The 19,983-nt window shown below is 43.8% G+C and overlaps 1 long non-coding RNA gene across 1 annotated transcript in view; it reads left to right on the forward strand.

The window, feature by feature from the left end:
* Positions 1–9,985, forward strand: part of LOC138761828 (uncharacterized) — a 47,689-nt gene extending 37,704 nt beyond the window's left edge. Inside the window, exon 3 of the long non-coding RNA XR_011356539.1 lies at positions 9,780–9,985. This is a non-coding gene — a long non-coding RNA (uncharacterized lncRNA). The remainder of the gene's footprint in view (positions 1–9,779) is intronic.
* The last annotated feature ends 9,998 nt before the right edge of the window (positions 9,986–19,983 follow it).

The raw sequence follows: 19,983 nt of genomic DNA on the forward strand, positions 1-19,983 counted from the left end.
TGCTTGTGGACTCTGCCATCTCGAGTACTTCGATGTTGGTGATGAAGTCATTCCAATGAATGTTGAGGATGGAGCGGAGATAGCGCTGATGGAAGCGTTCTAGGAGCCATAGGTGATGCCGGTAGAGGACCCATGATTCAGAGCCGAACAGGAGTGTGGGTATGACAACAGCTCTGTACACGCTGATCTTTATGTGTTTCTTCAGGTAGTTGTTTTTCCAGACTCTTTTGTGTAGTCTTCCAAAGGCGCAATTTGTACAACAGGTTTTAATCCACAAAGACTTCCACAGAGCCAGGCTGGCTGTGGCTGCAGTAACTCTGAGTGAGCTTATATCCTGGAGGGTGATTGACACCCAACCGGGTGGGGCTTGATCCCTTCAGGCCCACTGATTGACAGCTGGCCAGGTGTTGTCCTGTCCCCTTACACTCCTGTAGGTACAGAGGTTGCCCCCTGCAGTAGGCCAATGGTACACTCCTGCAGGTACAGGTGTTGCCCCCTGCAATAGGCCGGTGGTGTCATCCTGGGCTGGAGGATGGCATGGTGTGGTGGGTGCTCCTGCTGGTGCCAGGTCCCTGGTTGAGATGGTGTCCTCCCTGATACTGCCGAACGTAACATAGGCGTAGTTGTGGTTTGCATGTAGGAGGAAGACCTGCTCAACCAGGGCTTTGGCCTTGTGCATCCATATGTGCTAACACAGGAGCACTGGTCCCGGGAACATTCCAGTAGCCGACTTCCTGGGGAATGAGATCAGACGTTCGTGAGGGGTCTTGTTGGTAGCTGTGCACAGCAGTGATCGAATGGCATGGAGCGCCTCGGGCAGGGTGTCCTGCCAGTACTCAATGGCCCACCCTTGTGACCTGAGAGCCAGGAGGACTGCCTTCCAGACCACCACGTTTTCACGCTCCACTTGCCAATTGCCTCTCGGGTTATAGCTCGTCATGCAAATAGTAGCGATTCCCCTCGCCGTCAGGTACTGGCGCAGCTCGTCGCTCATGAAACTAGACCCCCGGTCGTTGTGGATGAAGGTGGGGTAGCCAAACATGGTGAAGGTCTGCCCCAGGGCCCTGATGACGGTGGCCGTGGAGGTGTCCGGGCAAGGGATAGCGAAAGGGAAGTGTGAGTACTCATCCACTACCGTGAGGACGTAGACATTTTGGTTCGTGGAAGGCAGGGGCCGAGACGCTTGAAAGGTCGAGTAGCCTTTACAACATGGGCCTGGGGTGGGTGAAAGAAACGGAGTTTACACTCCGCGCAGATCCGACAGACCTCGGTCATGTCCCTGACGTCCCTGATGGTGTACGGCAGGTTCCGAGACTTAATGAAGTGGTACAACCTGGTGACACCTGGATGGTAGAGGGACTCATGCAATGCCTGCAGCCTATCGTCGTGCATAGACACGCAGGTGCGAGAGAGGTCATCGGGGGAATCGTTAAACTTCCCACAGGATCTTGTCATTCTTGATCTTGCTCTTGTGGGTAGTGTTAAACATGAACGCCACAGCCTGCTGGTCCATGAGGAGGGTGAATCTCCTGCCGGCCAGGTAGTGGCGCCAGTGGCGGACCGCTTCTACAATCGTCTGGGCCTCCATTTCAATGGCGGAATGCCCTAGCTTGGAGCCGTGGAGGGTCCTGGAGAAGAAAGCGACAGGGCGCTCCTCTTGGTTGAGGTTAGCAGCGAGGGCTACCTCGGAGGCATCGCTCTCCACCTAGAAAGGGGAGTCCTCATCCACAGCCTGCATCGTGGCATCCGCGATGTCTTGTCTGATGCGGATGAAGGCTGCCTGGGCCTCGGGTGGGGGGGGGGGAAATGTTGTAGCTTGGGCCAGTGTGCGGACCTTGTCCAAGAAGTGAGGGATCCACTGCGAGTAATAAGAGAAAAGGCCCAGGCACCTGCAGAGGGCCTTTAGCATGGTGGGAGAGAGGTAACTCCATTAATGGGTGCATCCTTTCTGGATTTGGGCTGATGACTCCACGGGCCATGTTGTACTCCAGGATGGCAAGGCGGGTGGTGCTAAACACACACCTCTCCTTGTTGTAAGTGAGGTTCAGCTCCCTGGCCATCTGGAGGAATTTCCCCAGGTTAGCATTGTGGTCCTGCTGGTCACAGTCGCAGATAGTGATGTTATCCAGATACGGGAACGTTGCCTTCAGCTTGTGCCGGTCTACCATGCGAGCCATCTCCCGCTGGAAGACGAAGACCCCGTTCTTGACCCCAAAGGGAACTCAGCAGAACTGGTACAGGCGCCCGTCGCCTCAAAGACAGTGTAGGGCTTGTCCTTCGGGTGGTTGGAGATTTGGTGATATGCCGACTTCAGGTCAATCATGGTAGTGGGCTATCTCGTTGACCATGTTGGCAATCCTCGGCAGGGGGTAGGCATCCAGCTGGGTGTACCGGTTAATGGTCTGGCTGTAATCCATGACCATCCTCGGCTTACTTCTCCCTTTGACCACCAGGATTTGGGCTCTCCAAGGGCTGTCACTGGGCTCTATGACACCTTCCGCCAGGAGTCGCCGCACCTCCGCCTTGATGAAGTCTCTGTCTGCAGCACAATAACGCCTACTTCTGGTGGCAATCGGCTTGCAGCCTAGCTCAAGATGTGGGAAGAGTGTCGGTGGGGTGATGGGCAGTGTGGAGAGGCCGCATGTTGACCGGGGCTGGTAGGTTGGCGTGCTGTGTAATGTGAGTAGAGGTTGGAGCCCCCCGAAGGCAAGGGTAACACTCTGCAGGTGAGAGTGGAAATCTAGGCCCAGGAGGACTGGGGCGCAGAGTTTGGGCATGACCAGGAGCCTGAACCCTGTGAAAGACTCCCCTCCCACAGTTATATCGGCCAAGCAGCGCCCAAGAGTACCAACAGTCTTATCCTTGGCGGCGAGAGCGATCAAGCAGGTGGTGGGGTGGACTTTTAATCTCAGGAAGTGGGCTATGCTCGGGTGAATGAAGCTCTTGGTGCTGCCACTGTCAAACAGGCACTTCATTACCTGCCCGTTGACATGCACGTCCATCATAGAGCGCCCAAGGTTGTGAGGGATGTCCCTGGTCAGCATGGTGGCGGTCAAGACCATCTCGGAGTTGTCACTCTCCGGTTGTGCGCAGCAATTTATGGCATCTGGAGGCATGGGGAGCATCGGTAGGGTGGCCTGGTCATCGCCCATGTTTACCACGTTGGCTTTGGTCATGGAGTGCAGTGTGTGGCAGCCATTGGCACCCGGAGGCATGGGGAGCGTCAGTAGGGCAGTCTGCTCACTGCCCGTGTTGACCATGTCATTCTCAACGTCATTGGGAGCCCTCCATGTCAGCCTCTGCCTGGCCCAAGATGGCTTCCTTCCCCAGCCGTGTTCGTTGCGCCGGGGGAAGTGACGTCATCACGGCCTGCGGCAGTGACGTCATTCCATCAGCCAGAAGTGACTTTACGTCGTGAGCCAGAAGTGACGTCGCTGTAGTTCTCGGCGAGTGGTGCTGGCGAGGGCGGGGTCTGGTCCAGGTACTTGAGGCATACGCTGCGACAGTCGCTGGCGGGGCCGGATGTTGCACGTCGAGGTTGTGGAAGGCAGAAGTTGTAGCGGGGTCAATGGTGCCGCCTGGATACATTTTGGATACCTTCTCATCAGGTCCTCAGCTTGACAGCAGGGTGGGGAGGCATAGTACTGGCATCCCCATTTACTTTCACCCCTGTCAACAATATTTACTAGAATTCATGGATGTTAGAGGATATCTCACTTCTGCCTAGTAATTCCTATTGTCCCTCCCCTTCTATATACACACAGTTCCTCTCCTTCTTCTTCTTGGTCAGTCCCTGAGAATAGACAGCAACCTGCTTTCACTCTAGTTCTTTGCCCTGAGGTGGCTGATGAGGAACGTGGGTGGTAGTTTTGGAGGTGATCCACTTCATCTGCTCTTTACATATGATTTCTCACATATGGATCTGAAGTTCTCAAGGCCATGCTGAATGTCCTTCAGCATTTGGAGTGGTCCTAGGCCAGATGTCCTATGGTATGGTGCATTTGTTCAAGGAGGCTTCAATTACGTCCTTCAATGCTTTGTTACTTTCAATCAGCTTTATTGGCCAGATCATGTTGGCTGTTTGCCTAATACCAGACTGCCCCTTGAATGGATACAAGCTGGGAAGAGGTTACCAGGCAAATAGATGACAGATTTTTAACAACAAAACTCTCTGCAATCAATGTATCTTAAGCACATATGTTCTTCAATCTCACTGAATGTGGACCAATTTAATAATAAATTGAACTGAATAGATTATTGTCACATGTACTGAGATACAATGAAAAGCTTTGTTTAGCGAGCTCTCCAAGTGTCAACTTTTACAGCAGGTAGTTCAGTATAGCCAAAAAGAGAACTAAATAACCAACAGTGCAGGGATTTCTTTCTTCTTTGGCTTGGCTTCGCGGATGAAGATTTATGGAGGGGTAATGTCCACATCAGCTGCAGGCTCGTTTGTGGCTGACAAGTCCGATGCGGGACAGGCAGACACGGTTGCAGCGGTTGCAAGGGAAAATTGGTTGGTTGGGGTTGGGTGTTGGGTTTTTCCTCCTTTGTCTTTTGACAGTGAGGTGGTCTCTGCGCTCTTCTTCAAAGGAGGTTGCTGCCCGCCGAACTGTGAGGCGCCAAGATGCACGGTTTGAGGTGATATCAGCCCACTGGCGGTGATCAATGGGGCAGGCACCAAGAGATTTCTTTAGGCAGTCCTTGTACCTCTTCTTTGGTGCACCTCTGTCTCAGTGGCCAGTGGAGAGCTCACCATATAACACGATCTTGGGAAGGCGATGGTCCTCCATTCTGGAGACGTGACCTACCCAGCGCAGTTTGATCTTCAGCAGCATGGATTTGATGCTGTCGGTCTCTGCCATCTCGAGTACTTCGATGTTGGAGATGAAGTCACTCCAATGAATGTTGAGGATGGAGTGGAGACAACGCTGGTGGAAGCGTTCTAGGAGCCGTAGGTGATGCCGGTAGAGGACCCATGATTCGGAACCGAACAGGAGTGTGGGTATGACAATGGCTCTGTATACGCTAATCTTTGTGTGTTTCTTCAGGTGGTTGTTTTTCCAGACTCTTTTGTGTAGTCTTCCAAAGGCGCTATTTGCCTTGGCAAGTCTGTTGTCTATCTCGTTGTCGATCCTTGCATCCGATGAAATGGTACAGCCGAGATAGGTAAACTGGTTGACCGTTTTGAGTTTTGTTTGCCCGATGGAGATGTGGGGGGGCTGGTAGTCATGGTGGGGAGCTGGCTGATGGAGGACCTCAGTTTTCTTCAGGCTGACTTCCAGGCCAAACATTTTGGTAGTTTCCGCAAAACAGGATTTACAGTTACAATAAATCAAATAGTGTAGGGTACAGGAAATTGTATGTTAGAAACAGTGCAATAATAAATAGGATATCATTTGTTTCAGTTGCCTTTATTGCACAGCATTCAGAATAACAAAATAAATAAATGCTCAAAATAAAATAAAATGTGAGAAAAGCAATTTGCATAATCAGTATAACTATTGCTAAAAGAGGCAGTTCTCCCCTCACAAAGTACTGATAACTACATTTTGTGGGTCTGACCTAGCTTCTAAAAACCCTATCCTTTCATCCACCGCCATCACAAAGGATGACCATCACCAAGGTGTTAGATATCTTCCTGAAGGTGTAGGCTCAGCTTCTAAATCACCATTCCTCCAGACTCTTCCCAATGCACAATTTAATTATCATTTCACAACTGCAAACAGGTTACAGCTTGCCTGATCTGGAGGACAGCAGTTAACAGAGACACATCTGAAATAAATTATAAAACAAAAGCTGACCTCATCTGTCTAAGCAGAGGAGCGGACATGAGAATTGTCAATTGAAGCTTTTATTAATGTCATAAATCGTGAGATTGCTGTTCACTCTGTCAGACCTCTCACCACTTTCACTCTTAGCACAGTTTTAACTCCCAACTATAGTTCCTGCTGGAAAATGATCAGGTTTTAAACGTTCATGGAAAACTCATCATACTACCAATGGGAGATCAAAGATGCTGTGAGAAAGAAAAGACCAATAAATAGGATGCATTATTACACAATACTTTTGGACCGAGAAAAAAAATCATTTTGCAGTATCAGACAGTGTCCTCCGATAATGGTTAACAAAAGCTTAGCCTGGAAACCACCCTGCATGTAAATCAGAGCACTGAGTGAGTGCAGTATGGGGGAAAACACATCTCTTCTCACTGATGCAATATTCATACAAATTCATACATAGGCATTGAGTATACAGCTCCTAAGTGGGCTTTCTACTGCACTGTTAATGCTTATCAGAGTCTAACACTGCACACCTACTATCCCTCCATTTGGTCATTGCCTTTAGGCCTCCAGCACTAGAGGGCACCTGAATGCTGAACCACAGCAATGCTGGAATTCTCTGTGGACCAATGGTTTGGTGAGGTGCTCTCTAGGGAAGGCAGCATACCTCCTGATTCATTGACGCACATCTAGAAATCCTTTTGAGCAGTCAAAGATTCAAGGGGATGTACTCTGCATTCAGGAACCCCAAACAGAAATGACACCCCATCAGCAGGAGTTGACTAGGGAATTAAACCAGTACATGTAGATCCCTGACGTTAGGGACCATCCAGGAAACATTCTATGACCTCATTGGATTGACCAAGGAGAGCATTCTACATTTTCTGGCTCTACCTAACAAATGTGCACTCCCTCCATAGCTTCTATATCCTTCCTGTAATGAAGTGACCAGCACTGGATGCAATACTCTAAGTTTGGTCTCACCAGAGACTTATAAAGCTGCAACATTACCTCATGACTCCTGAAATCAATCTCCGATTAATGAAGCCCAGCGTACCATAGGCTTTCTTAACTGTTCTATCACCCTGCATGATGACCTGAAGAGATCTATAGATTTGGACCCCAAGGTCCTTCTGTTCTTTCACATGGTTAAATATCCCACCATTAACCATGTACTCTGCCTTCTGAGTTCTTCCTGCAATTTATCTTTTGCTCCATGTTCCACCGTCTGCAGTCTCTTTAGCCTCCCAAGTTTTATTTGTTTCTCCGTGTCAGTTCTAGACTGGCCACTTTAATGAAAGTTGAGTAAGTGTAGAGTACCAGGAGAAGCAATGGCCATTATTTGCATCACCTTTATCCTTCAATCAGGTTAGAAATGCAGGACAGGACACTTTGTACAATACATACTTGGGCAGGAAACCCAGAGATTTCCCCTCTCACAAGATAAAGTGATGTTTCTGACAGTTGTTTTTAAATTAAACAAGAGCAAAGATAACTTATCGAGGCATCCACAGCATCACAGCTAATGACTCCTCTGCTTTCCCCACCCCCCCACCACACCCTCCCAAATAAAGGCAGAGATTAGTCTCCCTGTGAAGTGGCTTTTGCTGTTGGTCTTTCCACAGAACATGGTCACTCAGTGAAGTATCATGTAAAAATCACACATGAGCTCTCAGGCTATGGAGGGCAAAAAATTACCTTTCTTCCTCTCTCCACAGATGCTGCCTGACCTATTGAATATTGTTTGCATGCTGGAGAAACTCAGTAGATCACACAGTGTCCATATAGGAAGTAAATGGTAACTAACGCTTGACATACATGATAAAAGGGCCCAGGACTGAAATGTTGATCAGAGCTGAGAAAGCCAAGGTTGCAGAATTTTTAAAAAAATCAATGTTCACTTCATTAATAGGCTGCTTAATGCCTGTACTGAGCTGTTGGCAGCAGGACTGGACAGAAGAACCCTGTTGAACAGCGTTGCGTCTCCACTCCCTGCTCTCCTGGGTCTGCACCAATGGCAGCATGCCATTACAGCAGCTCTGCTGTGCCACCATTTTTTTTTCAGAAAAGGTGATCAGCGACCATCTATATTGTTGAAGGAAATCCACTCTTCCTATCTGGGCTGGCCTTTTTGCGGGTCAAGACCTATCAGCATAGTTGACTTTCAATGGTGTTCTCAGCTCAGGAGAAATTAGGGAGACATGAAGCATTCCAGAATTTCCAGTAATGTACATGTCCTGTGATCGATCAGAAAATGGAACTGCAACCAGGGACAACAGCAACTGGCGTGTATTGGCCAAGTCACACCTTGCTGTATCCTCTTGCAGTGGAAACATTATTATCGAATACCAATTTATCAAGAAGCGATCTTGTCTGGCTTATTAACTTTGAGAATTGTGAATACCTGACCATCCAACCCTCTTTGGGAATAAGTGAAGGCACTACCAGAATGGACTAGCTGTCTCGGTTATTAGATCAACATAATATAGTGTACGGTTCAGTACTCTCTGCGGTTTCAGGTATTCGCTGGGGGTCTTGGAACAATATTTAGGCCTTAAGCCCTTCAAGATATGAGCAAAATGTAGGCAGGCACTTGAACAAGATGATTGGAGGAGGTGGGGGGAGAGGGAAAAGAGAGGAGTGTTTGGCCTGCTGAGTTTCTCTAGCATTGTTTTTAATTCAGTCCCAGTGTCCACAGACTTTCTTGTTTTACTTCTGCCTACCTCAAATCTCTTCAAGGTTGAGTTTCTCTAGCATTGTTTTTAATTCAGTCCCAGTGTCCACAGACTTTCTTGTTTTACTTCTGCCTACCTCAAATCTCTTCAAGGTGGGGTCTCCTGAAGGGAGTTCAGTGGGATTTTTTTTCTCACTGCTCCCCATCTGTAATCCTTGCTGCTCTAAAGTTTTATGATCAATGTTCTCACCCAGACTTGCTCGACAGCCATGTTGCCTTCCTCTTTACCTGCCTCTTCTGCCTTCTTATGCCTCATGGCTTCCATCTCTGGTTCCAGGCCTCCCAGTTTGGCTCACACAAGGATCTCAAGTACCCGTACAACTTTGACTACTGCTCTCTTCGTGTCTTCGATGAATTCTACAGAACACCCTCATCTTGATGTGAAGAATCTCCTGCCTGTGGGACTGTGCTCCCCCCACCAACCAAAAAAGAAATTGCCAAAATTAATTCTGAGGTGGAAGGAAGAAGTTGGTGGCTTTCCCCAGGATCGATGCTGAGATCATTTACTGTTTCTTATTTGCATCAATAACTTGGATCCATATGTTTAATGCAAATATTATTCGTTTGCAAATGTTACAAGTCAATATGAAATGACAAAGTGTTTCTGAATGTGTTCAGAACGATATAGAGTCCACGTAAAATTGAGCACCGCGTATTCCAGTGTCTTAGATGATCTTGGGACATAAATTATGAAATAGGTGAAGAATTATAATTAGTATCCTGATGAATTTCTGAAATTTAAAAAAAAAATGTATTATGTCCAACACTCTGCTCCAGGAGAGGTTCAAACTAAATAAAACATCTTGACTGGACACTGATTTGGGTACCCAATGAAGAATCCAGATATTTTATTGATCCCAATGGGCTGGGAAGGTTTCAGGACATAGTCCTGCCAATCTGAAAAGTGAAGTCATTTGCAGCAAACACAGAGTTTAACATTTCAGAGTTAATGATTTAGATGAATTGATCCTCAACCTGTACATTGTGGAGCTGATGCGATGTCAGAAGTTACACATCCATTTACATCATTATATCTCCAAACTTACTATACTATTGTAATAGATACAGAGGGACATCAGATCTTCTCAAATGAATGATTATTGATCCTGAAACCAAATGATCCAAACAGGATCCCCAAAACTGTGGTGCTGTCATCACCTGATATTACCTGTGCAACTCATAAAAGGACCATACAATCACAGGAATGCTTTGAAACACTGGAATCTTAATGATACTCTAACACGTTAACTTTTCACTTGCAGGACAACTGAAGCCCGAGATGGGTTTCAACCATTACAATTACCTGGGCTTGGATTCGGCTGAAGTAAATGGGATAGATGATGCAGCCAACTTCAGAACAGTAAAAGATGGCAATAAAAGGATTATATTCCATGGTTTTCTTTGATTGGAATGGTTTTGACTTTACTATATGACCATTTCCTTGGAATAATGTCTAGCACAATCCAGCAGTCTCACATGAAAGATTCAGATACGTTGTGATCAAAGATCCCAAAGTCATCCAATTTTTTATAGATATAGTCTAATGGTATTTGTCTGTGTGCATGGCATTATCTTCTTTGTCACCGTATACATTAAGTCATTGAACATGGTCACTTTCTGCTACTTTCAAACTTTCCCAGATCTTTTCTTTCTGCCAAACAATTTTAAAATTTTACTTGATTTCATAAAATCTCACTCACTTGATCCTGCATTCTCTCTTCCCTCAGTCTCTCTCCTGAGTGTTCATGTCTATATGTGTGTGCACATCTCACTCTCTTTCTCCCTTGTTCAATGATTCCGTTCTTTTGTGTTCACAGAATATAAATCAAAGTTTGCAACAGATGTAAAATACCTTGAAGAAGGGCTCAGGCCTGAAACTTTGGTTACATGTCTTTGCTGAATGAGGAATGCTGCGTGATTTGCTGAGTTTGCCCGGCTCTGTAATGTATTGAGATGTAAAATCTGAACACTGTCATGGCGAAGACAATGGGCACAGACACGGTTTCTTCTTGTTTATAATGATGGGAGATTCAATCTCTTGACAAAGTCTGGTCTCTTTCAGTAGGTACAATGAATTGAATGAATTGATGGAGAGGAGAAATCCAGATTCTTTCTGTCATGAAGGTTCTGATTAAACAGGATGAGGTCATTCTGAGTGGGCATAACCATCTGGAGTGATGGGAAGAATTCTGTGGAGCCAGTGGGGCTCAAATAGCTCAGATCCTATTAAGCAGTAGGTGGACAGACTTTACCTGCAATCATGAGTCTCAAACTTAAAACTATCCCTGAAACCTGTTGCTAGTCTTAATCAATTCCACAGGAATTGTGTCAGGTTTGGATGTGGAGCTCAGGTTACCAATGGTTTGAACAAGTTGCTGTACAGCTGCAGAGGCCTGCGGAGTGCTGGAGGCACATCCAGACACTTAGGAATACTCTTTTGCTTCTCATTCTCTCGTGCTGTAAGGGGGCACCAGGAGACATGAATAGCAACTCTGTCTGCCTGTGGCAAACAGAAGGCAATTTCATGTAATATTACTTGTTCTGTACTATTACATCACAATAAAGAAATCCTGAATCTTGAATTTACTTCAGTGCAATAGGCTTTACAGGTCAGGTAGAGAAGCTCAGGATGTGGATTGGCTCAGGGGACTGGGATATATTAACCAAAACAGAGACATGGCTTGGAGAAGGGCAAGACTGGCAACTCATTATTCCTGGATACAGATGTTGCAGGTAAGGGGAAGGAGGTGAGGGGGGTAGATTTTTGGTGCTTGGAATTGATATTCTTGGGAGATCATCCAATGAAACAAGAAGGGAATAATCACTTTGATGGACCTTCTTCTGCATCCCCTCCCCCCCGAATAGTTCATGGGAAATGGTGGAGAAGATGTGTCGGGAAATCCTTGATTGCTGTAAGAATAACATGTTAGAATTACTGGGAGATTTTAATTGGGTCACCCACAGTGCAAAGAGCCTTGACAGAGTGAATTTGTTAAGTTTGTTCAAGAATGCTTCCTCAATCAATATATTGAGGGCCCAACTGGAGAGGGTGCAACACTGGACCTCCTCATGGGAAAAGAGATAAGGCTTCCAGATTGTATCGGAGGTTTGCACCTGGAACTCGAACTGCTGGTGGCTTGAACAGGAGTCTGTGTAGCTGTAGAGGCTGTGGGAGTGCTGGAGGTGAATCCACAGACACTCAGTGTCACTAAAGGGATTCCCTTTTCCTTCTCTTTTTCTTCATGGTAGGGGCACTGGGTAATGTTTAAGATGACTCTTTGCCTCATGGCAGACAAAAGTTGAAAGGTATCCATGTATATTACATTTTATGCTTTATTGTGACAATAAAATGGATCTTGAAATTTGATAAGAAATCTTGACTGAAGTGGGGCAGAACTTTGGATCCAGTGACAATAACTCCAGTAATTTTAAAATAGTGATGGAGGGAAGTTGGGCTGGTCCAGAACCTAAACAAGGACAAGGTCAATTTTGGAGACATTAGGTAGAAACCTTCAAAGATCACTAGCAAGAGACTTTGCAGGTAAGAGGAGGCTGGCACGTGGTAGATTAAAATAAAATTATGAACAGTTCAGGGATAGCATGTTCCTGTGAGGGTGAAGGGGAAGGCTGGCAAAATTAAGGGATCCTGGTGAATAAGGCATATTGTGGCTCTGTTCGGAAAAGGAAGGAGGAATACATCAGATTTAAGCAGTCTGGGTCAAGCAAATTTCTCAGTGAGTACAAGAAATGTAGGAATATGCTTAAGAGGGAAATCAGAAGGGCAAAAAGAGCACATGAGATGGATCTGGCAAGAGATTCTGCTAGTATATTAGAAATGGCAAGGGAGAGAATTGGTCCCATTGAAGATCAACGTGGCCATCTTTGTTTGGAGTCACAAGGATTTTACAAGAGAATTTCTCATTAGTCTCTACTTTGGAGAAGATCTTTGGTTGTCAAAGAATTGAAGCAAGTGAGTTGCAATTGTCGTGGACCAAGTGGGAAGTACCAGGGAGGAGGTATTGGCAGATATGGAGTCCATTATGTGGACAAATCCCCAGATCCTGGCCAAGTGCATCCTCAGTCTTTGTGGTAAGTATGGAAATAAATTACAGAGACCCTTGCAAAGATGTTTACATAATCTTTGGCCTCAGGTGCAGTGCTATAAAGCTGAAGGGAGATTAATGATGCACCATTATTTAGAAAGGGCAGCAAGAACAAGCAAGGGAATAAAAGGCTGGTGCACCTACCTTCAGTGGTGGGCAAGTTGCTGGAGGGGATTCTGGGATTCATTCATCAACATTTGGAAAGTCAGGGACTGATTATAGGTAGTCAGCATGGATTTGTGCATGGGAGATAAAGTCTCATTAATCTCATAATGTTTTTTGAAGAGGTGACCAAGAGAATTGATGAGGGCAGAGCAGTAAACGTTGTATAGCGGACATTAGCAAGGTCTTTGACAAGGTCCCATTTGACAGGTTAAGCTGGAAGGTTGAATCATGTGGGATCCGAGGTGAGCTGGTCTATTGCATTCAGTTGAGTGGAGAGCAAAGGATTGGAGTGGAAGGATGCTTTTCTGTTTGGAGACATGTGACTGGTAGGGTGCCATAGGGGCCAGTACTGATTCTTTGTTACTTACATTAATGATGAGTAAAAAAATATATGGACCACAGGCTGGTAGGCTTAGATTAGAAGTGGAGGCTGGATAGGCAGAGAGTTATCTCCCTGGAACATAGGAGGTTAAGGGACAGGGTTGGGGCCAGGTTTCGTTGGGTGGGGGGGGGGGGGGGGGTAGGGGGTGGAGTTGGTTGGGAAAAAATACGTGAACGAATTTTATAAAATAATGAGTGGCAGATAACTTTTTCCCCAAGACAGGGAAATCTAAAACTAAAGAACTGATTTAAGGTAAGAGGGGAAAGATTTGGAAGGGACCTAAGGGGAACCTTCTTCACACAGGCTGTGGGCATATGGACTGACTGCCAAAGGAAGTGGAAGAGGCGGGGGCATTTGTAATATTCAAAGCACATTAAGGTACATGGGAAGGTAAAGGTTTAGCAGGAGTGGGCAAACTTTTTTAAAAACTCACATTCCACCTTAAGTATTCCCTAATGCCATAAATGCTCTGCGATTAGTAAGGGATTGCTTAAGGTGGTATGTGAGTGGGAAAAAAGGTTGAGAACGACCCAATTGTTACTGAAAAATATTTTGCTTTAGAATAATTGTCATTGGCCCATTTCCTTTGGAGTTATGAAACCGTGCACAAAACGAGTCAATTAAGTACAATTAAAACAGTAGTTTTCAAACTTTTTCTTCCCACTCACATACCACTTTAAGCAATCCCTTACTAATCACAGAGCATTTATGGCATAAGGATTACTTAAGGTGGAATGTGAGTCTTATAAAAAGGTTGCCCATCCCTGGTTTAGAGGGATATAAGACAAAAGCAGAGAGATGGGACTCTCTTGGCCACTGTGGATAAGTTGGGCTGAAAGGTTTGATTCTGTGCTGTAGAACTCTGATTCTAAAGAACAAAAATATTTTTAATTATTAAGTAACATATATTCTGATAAATTATATGAAAAGGCACAGAGAAAAAAAGTGACTTGTATATCTGCTGAAGCTCGAATTCTCAAGAGACTAAATGAATTAGTTAGATAATAGAATTTTTAAATTATTTCTGCAATTTTAGTTTGTCCGAGAGCAGACGGGATATATAGGAGAAACAAGAGATAGGGATAAATGGAAAGAATGTTGTGGCAGTCATGCATTTCAACAGAAAGATTGAAAGAAATGCACATGATTATAGATGCGGAAGGTGCAGCTAGAATTTGTCTCCTTTAAATCAAGCTTGCTAAGCAGTGAAACATGTTCTGCACTTCACTTTGCATCATTAGGCAAAGGTCAGTTGAAGCCACTGAACTAAATGAATATAGACAAATGGGGGTGTTAACTGTTGGGTCATCTCACACAAGCCCATTGAAAGCAATGCATATCAAGTCTCAACAAAGTACACAAATGTAACTGAACATGTTATCTATGGAACAGGCTAATCAAAAACAATTGCAATTAAAAAAACAAGATACTGAATTTCCAGACAGGACGATTTTTGTTAAGTCACAAGTATCTCAATCTATTGCTGTTTTAGAAAATGGGGCAATGACAAAATATGTTTTTATCAGACTTGTTAAAGAGGCACTTAACAAATTTGGACCTTGAGAGAGCAATGGATAAGAAGTTGTTTCATAAAGCTATTATCCAATCACCAATCTTTAGGCATCCAGCTTAGAACTGCTGCATGTGCTGGCTTGTAGCTTTGGCCACGTTGTTCTCTGAATTATCACCTCAATATGCCTGCAGTGGGAGGTGTGACTGGAAGCTAGACTGGATAGAAGAACTAGGTGACATGCCATCTCTTGCCTAATAGTAATTAAAAAATGAAATGATTCAACGATTCATCCCTTTCCTAACAATGTGACCTAAATAATTCCAATGGAAATACCTGCTAAAAACAAGCCATTTCTAAAATTTATCACAAACACTTAATCAGCTTTTCAAAATAAAGGCAAAATCAGATGGGTAGGATTTAACCCAGAGCAACTCCTTCAACAAAATGGCCTTTTGGGCCAAACATGACACCCCAACATAAACTAAAGTTCTGCTGCTTATGTATGATCCATTTCTCTCTATCCTTTCATATTCATGCAGCTATCTAGAAGCATCTTAAACACTACTATTGTATCTCCTCCCAGGACTCCTACTACTCTCTGTGTAAAATACACATGCACATCTCCTTTAAACTCCCATCCCTCTCACTTTAAATGCATGCCCTGCCATGTGATATATTTAGCCTGGGGAAAATGATTCTGACTCAATCTCTCATAATTTTATAAATTTCTATCAGGTCTCCCCTCAACCTGTGACACTCCTAAGAAAACAACCTAAATTTGTCCAACCTCTCCCCATAACTTATGCCTTCTAATCTGGGCAACATCCTGGTAACCCTCCCCCACCCACCTGAATCTATCTCTTTCCCTATCCCGCTCTCTCCTTTCCTACAGCACCCCCATCGCTTCTCTATCAGAGAGCTAGTCTCCCCCATCACCTCAACTTCTTTCTCTTCCCCCCCCAATTGTTTCCACCTATGACCCCTTCCTTATTAGCCTGTGCTTCTTCCTCCCTTCCCTTCTCTTCTCCACCACCCTGCCCTTTTAATTCAGACACCTTCCTGTTTTTTTGTTCATACCTTGATGAAGAGCTCAGGCTTGAAACATTGGTTACCCTTCACTTTCTCTAAATGTTGCATGACCTGCATTGCACTGGAACCCAGCATCTGTACTTTCTTGTTTAACATCCTGTTAAATCTCTTCTGTACACTTTCCAAAGCCTCCACATTCTTCTTGTGAAAGGGGGAACAGAATTGCAAAAAAAAAACTCCACAATGCATTAATGAAGAGTTTGTATTTACCCTCACACTTCTTATAATTTTGTGAAAACATTTTATAATTTTATACATTTCAGATTCTGTCACATTGGAGTCTTGTAGATTTCTGTATATTGCCCCATTCTTCCCATGTGATTAAAATGGAGCTCTGTGCAACTATACAGTAAAATCCCTGGTATCCAGAATTCAAGCAATCAGCAGCCCTCATGCAAGTGGCAAAAAAAAATCGGCAAAAATTAAATTGAAATAAGAATAATAGGTAAAAAATACCCAAGTTTAAAATTGTAGAAATAAATGTTCTCTGAAGTAACAAATAACCCTTTAGTGAAGATGGTAGCAAATATTCAGCCAGTGAAGTGCCTTGGTCGTGCTTTGCTCAAAGCAGCTGTTCGAATAAAGTTGTGTGAAACAGCAATGGTGTCGTCCAGGATGAAGAGCTAGCTGATGCCACTCGCCGTTGGGGAGACTCTCTTAAGTGTCTCCTTATACCTGCTTAATAAGAGTTCCTTCGGTCAGAGGCTTTATCTGTAAACTTGTTGGAGGGGTTAATTTTCTATAATGTTATTGTTCATCTTTCGGGCGGCTCCGTGGAGGGGGACGAACCTGGTGATGCCGTGACAGTTAAATGTTTTCAAAGAATGTTACTGAAAATAAGTCAACTGCTTTAAGGTTTATATATTCATGCAAGCGAAGTTTGTTCAGTATAAGTACACTACGTATGTCTCTTTGGAACTGTTTATCCTTAATGCAGGTGTATTAGTTAGGCATTGTAAGTCTCAAGCATCCAGAAAATACATTTAACTTGCACCTAACAATCCTCATAGGTGTCCCCAGGGACACAATCCCCAGGGTTTCACTATATTTGTATTTTCAACTTTGACCCAGGAGATAAGGAAGGGTGAATGTATATCAGAAAAAAGCTGCCAAGAGAAATTCGGATGCCAGCATGGCCTGAGGGATTCCCTGGGAAATGGAAAAAGTACTGTTTTTCAATAGGAGGAAGAAAGATTAAATCATCTTGATATTTTGTGCAACAGATTTGCTACCTAACAGACAAAAAAACATTTTTTTTTATTGGTTTTGCAAACCAATGAAGACTTATATAAAAATTAAATCCATTTCATTCAGGCACTCACCAATGTGACAATGTTCTGTCAAAACAAATGCTTAAAACAATTAGCTTTCAGTTGTTTCTTTGGCACTCCTTTAGTTAAGTTTATTTGTCACCTGATATTTAGTACTGTGGGAAGGGTTTTTCTGCAAGCGGTCTTTCTCTGAGATACACACAGCTGAATAAAGTAGAAGAACAAGAGCATATAGTTACAATAAAAATAAAAATTAATTAGTAACAAAAAAGGGCAGAAATAATAACACTATTATGGGATTCATTCAGGAGTCTGATGGCTGTGGGGAAGAAACATTCTTTAAGCCTGTTTGTGCCTGAAGGCAAAGAAAATGTATCCAGACTGTGTGTGACTGTCTTTCTTATTCAATGTGAAATATGAATAAAGTTGAGTGGGTATCTATTATACATGGAGTTCTAAAATATTAAGATAGTCAGACCACTGCACCATGTTAAAAAGCCTCCAAAGAAATCTATCCAAACCTATGTTTGCATCTTAAAATGGACTGCAAATTTCATTCCCACAATGATCCATCCCAAAGTGTTTGGTGAGGTGTGGTGGAACCAAGTCTCAGATATTTTCATATATATGTAGGAATAACTATCGCCACCACATCACTCGCTTACATGAAAAGATTAATAGAACTGCTTGAATGACTCAACTCCAGAGGGATTTGATTGAGACATTGTGAAAAGATAAGTGCTGAATAATTTAGGTCAACTTCTAATCCGAGGTCTGTCTTCCACGTTGGTATCAGTGAGTTTTATGGCTGTTTGATTATCTGTGCCATGAAATGGTGCTGGCATCTCTGACTGAAGTATTAGACTCCAAATCTGGCAGACAGAATTCATTTAAATTCAAAATATAATTACGTCATCATCTTGAAATTTCTTCCACGGTTGGAGAGTTCTCATGTAACAGGAACAGTGTAAGAAGTAGTAGAATTGTCAGGTCTATTATAAGTCTACATGTACAGCTACCTAACCACAGCTTGCAGTACCAAATACAGTGCTGGATTTTTGAACAGAACTCCAATTATTCCATCCAGAAAATGTTATCTCAACTGATATTGTTTCATCATTTATTTTTGGCTTGTTCTGGGAGATGGTAAGTTTGCTTTTCTTTCTTTGCCCCAAGCAGTAGAAAAGTAAATTCAAAGACACAGTGCAAACAAATCATGTGTACCACACAGTATGGTGGTGATCAGTTGTTTTCTGAAGAACATTAATAAACTACAGTAAAAACCCTTGGCTTGAGTCGAAGCAACTGTAAACCTCAAGCAACTGGCCAAAAAAAGAGGAAAATAAATTAAAAAATTAAGAATAAAATAACAGATACAAATACATAAGTTTGAAATTGTGAAAGTAAATGTTCTCTGAAGTAACATGTAAAACTTTGATGAAAATGGGAGCAAATATTCAGCCAGTGAAGTGCCTTGGACATAGAATCTATTTGAATTGTTACATCACAGACCAGCAGCAATAAAATTCACCACGGCAGTGTTATTTTTAAAATAATATTTTTATTATTAATTCTCAATAATATAACATCTTTTCTAAACTTAACCCCCACTATGCGTGAATCTACTTAAATGTTGTATGTATGAATACAAAAACCCATTGCAGCTGAGGCACAATTCTGGAAAGTTATTCCACAGTCAGTCTTAAAAATTTCAGTGTTGACATGAAGACTCTTAAACTGAGGAAATAAGTGATGACAAATGAGTTGGGAGAGACTGACAGACAGACTGACGCAAACTCATGCATCCTTAACGTAATTTCCAGAGTAAATGTCCCTTCAGACAATGGTCATCACAACTCCCCTTTTTCTTTTCTAGGGAAAGTGAAATGAGTGACTTTCACAATATTTCCAGAACCCAGATGTGGGTCAGTCCAAAGTGACCTTTCTTTTGGTCAGGGTGTGGTACTCTAATTCCCCTTCAAAATGACCCTTCCTTTGGTCACTGTTGGGATCAAAACTTCACCCGACAGGGAGAAACAAACAAATTGTCCATTATCACATGGAGCCACTCCAGCCCAGTCTTCCTCCGGCCCCGTCCTCCACCGGCCCTGCCCTCTTCCAGCCCAGTCTTCCTCCTCCGGCCCCGTCTTCCTCCGGCACAGTCTTCCTCCAGCACAGTCTTCCCCCAGCCCAGTCTTCCCCCAACAAGTCTTCCTCCAGCCCAGTCTTCAAAGTGCTGCTTCTTTAAAATGGCCCTTAATCACCGAGTGTGCTGCTCCTTTCTAGGTCACATGTCTCTCCACACCTCTGCCTGGATAAAAGCAACACATTTCCTCTCTTCTCTTCTAAAGTGACGAAGTGGGTCCACATTGTACAAGTTGCTGCCAAATTCAGTTCTCTCCAGTTGTGAATGGTCAAAGATTATACTAGCCCTAAATTTGTTAACCCTTAAAGTGACAGTCCCACTAAAATGAAATGCCCTTGCAACTGAAAAAAGTTGTGTGAATCAGCAATGGCATTTCCCCAGGATGAAGAGAGGGTCGATGGTGCTCGCCGTTGGGGTGACTCTCTTAAAGTGTCTCCTTATCCCTAATTAGTAAGAGTCACCCAGGAAGATGGGGTTAATTATCTATAATCTTATTGTTCCTATTTCGGGCAGCTCTGTGGAGGGGGAGAAATATCCAGATGCAGGAATGGTTAAATGTTTTCAAAGAATGTGACTGAAAATAAAGTAAGACATTTTTAAGGTTTATATATGGCCTGGTGACGCAGGGAGAAGACGTGAATTCTGCTGGCAGAATGCATTAATTCTCAACTTTAAAATTTTTTTAAAGTTTAATTAACTTTAAAAATTTCCTCGAAGTCTCAATAGATGGCTGCAAAAAAAATCCAGAACTGCAAAAAATTCGGCTGTAACCGAAGTTACTTTGATGGAAGAAACAG

The sequence above is a fragment of the Narcine bancroftii genome, chromosome 4 (assembly GCF_036971445.1).
Source record: "Narcine bancroftii isolate sNarBan1 chromosome 4, sNarBan1.hap1, whole genome shotgun sequence".
Classification (NCBI taxonomy): domain Eukaryota; kingdom Metazoa; phylum Chordata; class Chondrichthyes; order Torpediniformes; family Narcinidae; genus Narcine; species Narcine bancroftii.